The 6,221-nt window shown below is 33.6% G+C and overlaps 1 pseudogene; it reads right to left on the reverse strand.

Annotated features, from left to right (window-relative positions):
* Positions 1-1,286: 1,286 nt before the first annotated feature.
* On the reverse strand, positions 1,287-5,805 carry LOC107849029 (annotated as a pseudogene).
* Between the last annotated feature and the right edge of the window lie 416 nt (positions 5,806-6,221).

Consider the following 6,221-nt stretch of genomic DNA (forward strand, 5'->3'; position numbering starts at 1 on the left):
TCAATGCCCTTCATGGACTAAATACTTGATCGGTTGGAAGAAAGGGGTTGGTATTATTTCCTAGATGGTTACTCAGGATACAATCAAATATCAATTGCTCTTGAGGATCAAGAGAAAATAACTTTAACATGTCCCTATGGAACCTTCGCATTTAAATGAATGCCATTTGATTTGTGTAATGAACCGGTCACGTTCCAAAGGTGTATGGTGTTGATCTTTTAAGATATGGTGGAGGACACTTTGGAATTGTTCATGGATCACTACTAGAAATTATCCCTATGGTGACGGTTGCAAGACCATTGCAATAGAAAAAAAACCGTTGCCATAGCTTTACCGCAACACTTCAACAAGCGTCCTATATGTGGGCGTTGCGATAGGTCTATGGCAATAGTTTATGCGAAAGTTGTTTGAAACTATCGGAATAGGTCAAGCTATGGTGACGATTATCTAAAACCGTCGCTATAGGTCAAGCTATGGCAAAGGTTATTTTTGACCTATTGAGACACCTATTTTCATCTATTACAATGGTTAGCAACTGTTGCATTAGAGTCTATTGCAACGACATTAAACCTTTGCAATAACATCTATTGCAATACTTTTGTTATTCTGTTACAACACTTTTTTAGTACCTATTACAACTATTTCATTACTTATTGGGACGTCTATTTTCATCTATTACAACGGTTACTAACTGTTGCAATAGATTCTATTACAACAATATTAAACTATTGCAATAGTATCTATTCCGACGCTTTTGTTATTTTGTTGCAACGCTTTTTGACTACCTATTGCAATGGTTTATTGATCTATTGCTATTGCAATGATTGTTGCCACATGTTATTAAATTGAAACGATTTACATAAGTAGCCACTCGTATTAACGTAAATTTTTATTTACATACATAATAAATTATAACATAATATATACACATCACAAAACAAAATCATTCATTAATAATCTCTTAATTCAAAATATGATTAAGTTCTATATATTTTAGGTTCTACATATTTCGTAAGCAGTAACACAACTTACAACCAAACATCATTGTGAGGCCCACGTTATCACACACTTCTCCATCTAGTATCAATTCTGACATTCTCACATCAACCCAAAGTCTACTCTGAACTATTCATATATCCTGAAGAAGTAGCTGATCTCTCTGGTCCGTAGTTTAATAATATAAGACATCATCTTCACTTTTATTATGGCGCTGGTACCATCGGATACCTACTACCAACTTTCACTTGGCTGAGACTTGAGATCGACTTGAATGAAAGATTAAATGGCTAAGAGCAGAAATTTCCCATGAAGACAAGTAAAGAAGGAACCACCTTTACATTTTTGTAATCATCGAGTATAGTCTCCAGATTTCCCAAAGTCTTCTGCAAAAAAGATTGAACAAGAATAAGAGGACATAGGAAACAATTGCTTAAAGTCTACATCCATACATAACACTCAATGTAAGTTTTAGATTTCTCCAAAAAGAAAGAGTTAATGGTCAACACCGCACTTGAACTATCGACACTGCACCTGAACTATCTACTCTAAGTAAGATAACCACATTTTTTTCCTTCACATTTCATCTCAAAGAGAGAAGTATGATACCTTTTCACCAGCATCTAGAAGAAAAACAAAAGGATTGAAGGCATAGGCAATACAGTTGGTGCTAACAGGACTTTTAGACTTTACATTGTGTTGTAGATGACCACGGTTGGAGTTAGCTATAATTAGGAGTAACTTTAAGCAAATAACAAGAAGAGAGAAAATAGTCTGAACACAAATTTTAGAAGAAAAAGAGGTGTTTCTAATTACAAAGAAAAACTTTGACAACAAAGTAAATTTGGTAAAGAACTCACATCACCATCAGGGGAATTGATATACAGGTAGATCCTTTGGAATCATCAATAGTGTCAAGGTACAGCATTGTTGCCAATATCTAGTAGCTAAATTCTTTATTTATCTCTTCTACAATGAAAATAACATATTCATGATACTACATCCAAGAATTCGGTGATATTTCCCCATATAAAAATATTAAGTATTATCCAATTAGTCAAAGAAGAAATTAAGGTACTTTTGAACAGGAAGTGATCAATAGAACACCGTAAAGTACTCTAGATCACAAGTTATCAAGATTTGCTTCAATGGACTGAGAAGTCAGTCCAATCTAGATAGTGGTTCAGCCAATGAATATGCTGGCTACAACCACTAATAAGAAGAGACTGGTCCTACACCTTGACATTTCAAGTTATTGTTAACATGAATAAAATTCTTTATCCAGATATCAATACTCTGCCAGTTTAACTAAAATTGATGATATGTTACTTATAAGAGCATTTGACAAATCAACCCATTGCCATGTTCCCTCAATTGGATTTCTATAGGGAACCTTTGGTGTCCCAATGGGTATTATGGAAACTCATGAACGTATTGCTTTACTGTCCTTTTTTCTGCTATTATGAATTATGAGTTTGCTTACAAACACAAGCAGCAACCAAATGAAGCTTGATAAAAAATAGTACAAATATTTTCCAAAGAAGAATTGAGGTCTACCATAAAAGATGGGATATACTCACAAATAAACCACATGGAATATAATTTGGAACAGGAGAACATGCGAGGCACAAGCTTGTTAGTGACTATCAATAGAAAATGAGGCAAATGATATACCTCATTCAGATCAGTTTATTAGTGGGACACACCTTATTAAGATTAATTGATATCCTTTTACTTATGTGTTGGGGGTGGGGGGTTAGAACAATTTATATTCTTATATAAACTTTCAAAATATTTGATATTTGATTAAACAGAAAGTATACTAACTTATGCTAGATATTATTTCCTTAAAAGATGGATGCAATATTAAGCATAAACTCGTAAGTCATAAAACTTATGTAAGGACGAAATCAGAGAAGTATTAAGAAGATGGGGACGACAAGATGAGTGTAAGATGATTTACGTATCATATTTGGAAGTGAAAACAGTTTAGAAGATAAGTTGGGGACTTGAACTTCTAGGGGAGTCAGCAGGAATTTAATGAAGATAATCTGGCAAACAAATCCAACAAGTATAGTTGGACAACAATTGTCAGGCCATTCAGTTAGTATCAATGAAATAAGATCAAAATAGCTTCGTACTTACTTTTTCTCCTTGCTCAGCACCATAACTATTGTAACCCTTTAATGTTGAAAGTTCATGTTCTCTCTGCCAATTGGTTGAGTAAAGGAAACAAATCAAGAATAAGAAGTTAGTTATCGATTTAGAGTTCAATAAGCAGAATAGATTAAAATACAATCTACTTGCCAAGAAAAAAAAGGTGATGGCAATCAAACTGACCAGGGAAAAATGAAATTAAGTTAAAACAAACATGTGTAATTCGTCTAACTTCCACCCTTCTCCTCCCATCCACTTAAGGCTAAAAAGAGAAGAAAGATATGAGGTGAAAAGTGGAGAATTGAAGGTCCACCAGAGCCAATCTTGGAACTTGTAGCTTTTTGGAATGCCAAAAACCATTTTTTTCCATAACTGCCTTCTTAAAAACGTCAACTTTCCCAAGATTATTTTGATTAATCCATTAAGAGACTTCTTATGATGATAAATGCAGAGCAGTCAAACCACTGGTACAAATCATAGGCAACGTTAAAACAAAAAACACACAAGTAGATGGAAAAAGGGAGAATATGGATAAAAAGAAAAATTTACCTCAGTTCTAGATGGGTGCTAAAAACATATATTGGGGATCGATCTCTTCCCGTTTTGTCAAGTTTTCATCTATGAAAGGTTCATAGAGATGAAGCATAACAACACTGAGATTCACAAACATGCCTGATCTAGCACAAGATAATGGATTAACCTGCAAAGCAAAATAGTTTGAGCTTAAGACAGAGTAGAAAAACGTAGAACATACAAAAACAAAATGTACCCTTGACGAGAAGATGCACACTTTATAATTTTGTTTCACATTTTACAGCTTCGTAATTTGATCTATAAAGAAATATTACCTGCAAATGTGCCCATGAATTTTTTTTGTTTATAGCTGTTGCAAGATATTAGAGGATATTTTCACAAATAGTTGTAATTTTTAAAAAAGACAAGGAATTCTGACAAGCGATCATACAAGTTATTCAAAATAGTCTTGATTGTTGTGAAATAAGAGAGGATATCAACCTGATGATGTGTTGCCAATTCTAAGAAACACTACTGGTTGTTCAAATACAAGTGTAACAATCTATCAGTCCTTTGTAGAAAATAGAAGTCTTCAATGGAGAATATGTCAATGTAAAATATATTAGACTATTTTTTTCACCAATGGACATAAATGGCCACCTTTCCTAACTTCTCGGTTAGAGAATGAGAGATATGCATATGCTAAGTGACCAATAACAAAGATAGCGATACCATAGCTTGATGATGTCCAAAGAATCAACATTCTCAAGGTAATAAGCTATGAAATGTTTCCTCCTAGATCTTTGTACTTAAAGAATGATACTTCAAATGTAAAATTATAAAGACGTATTTTTCACAAGAAAAAATACACCTTTCTTACTGAAATAACATGATAACAAGGATTGACCAAGTATGAAAGCCTATAATGTCTATTTCTCTAGTCGATTTTACAACGTCATAAAACTTCACATCAATTTATAAAGTTAGATAATACACTTAAAGGGAACAACACAACTAACTACACAGGAGAGAAAATTTAACCCACCCAACATCCAACTGACCTTTGAAGATTGCATGATCATGCAAAGCACTAACATGAAAGAGGATCCAAAATGCTTGTCATCTCAACAACTCTTTCATTTAAATACACACTCTTTGAAATCCATCAAGGATGATTAACCAAAGACTTAGCACCTAAAGGATACTTAACCAAATATAATAAGGTTTTAAGTGGCTGCTTAAAATTACCCAAAGCTGAAACCTTTAACACAACCCCTCTCAAAATTCTCATACAATTACTTCAATGTTGAATCCACACTATCAAAATCACCATCTTTAAATAACTTATCCAAAAACCCTGGTGGACTTGTACTCCTTCACTACTACTCCCTCCTACAAACGATCCATAGAACTTGAAACCTCTAAAAACACCAAAGAAAGAAATGGAGACACACTCGAATTCACCATTTCCCGATTGGAAAACATCTTTGGATTCCCTAAATGTATCCTACAATACAATACAACAAATTTCTTCCTTGTTTATCTACCAATTCGATCTTAGACCTCATATTCTTATCCTTCATCGATGAGATTTTCTTCCTCTTTTCAAGTTCCCTATGATAATAATTACCAAATACTGAAGAGGGATTTTTGCCGATACATAATTAACAAAAGTCGGCCAATCAAAACCCACTCCATCAAATCCCTAGACAACCTTAATTCTTTACTCTTACTCAAAATCTCCACCGCCACCATCTCCAAATGCATAATACGTGTATCATTTTCCATTGAACTAACTAGTGATGCAAGTAAAATTTTTTATAGCATGATATCTTCGATCTCAACTGGCATTTTCAATGGTTCACTAGTTCTATGGTTTATCTTAACCCACCAAAATGCAATTAGTCCTAATTGCAAATTGAAGTGCAAATCGAGAGAGAAATGGATTGAGAGATTGAGAAAATCTCAAGAGACAGAAATGTTAATGTTTGAGAGAGAGCAAATCGATAGAGAAATATTAAAATGGCTTGAGAATAGGTTTGAGAGTGGAAAGGTTTTATTAAAATTGCTTATAGCGAACTTGTGAAATTTTGTAAAGGAAATTAATAAAACCATTATAATAGATATATTTTTACCCATTTAAGTGTTAGCATAAATGATTTTATGGTAACGATTTTAATAATCATTGCTATACGTTTATTTATGACAATAGATAGTATTCAATAGCAATGGTTATAGTGCTAAATGGTAGCTAGTAGAATAATTTTTTGTAGTGGTTGGAACCGTTGTAGTAGACCATCTATCGCAATGCTTTTGCAATCATCACTAAAAAGTTTGTTGCAATAGGCCCAATTTCTGGTAGTGGATGACTTTTCTGTGGTAGGCGATTTATTCAAATTGTGCTTGATGAATTTAAGCAGGGCACTGCAGCAATGTGAGGAATTTAACCTTGTTCTGAATTAGGAGAAATGCTACTTTATGGTGAAGAAAGGCATAGTGTTGGGACACAGAATTTTAGTAATAGGAATTGAAGTTGATAAAGCAAAGGTTGAAGT

Source organism: Capsicum annuum, chromosome 8 (genome assembly GCF_002878395.1).
Source record: "Capsicum annuum cultivar UCD-10X-F1 chromosome 8, UCD10Xv1.1, whole genome shotgun sequence".
Taxonomy (NCBI): domain Eukaryota; kingdom Viridiplantae; phylum Streptophyta; class Magnoliopsida; order Solanales; family Solanaceae; genus Capsicum; species Capsicum annuum.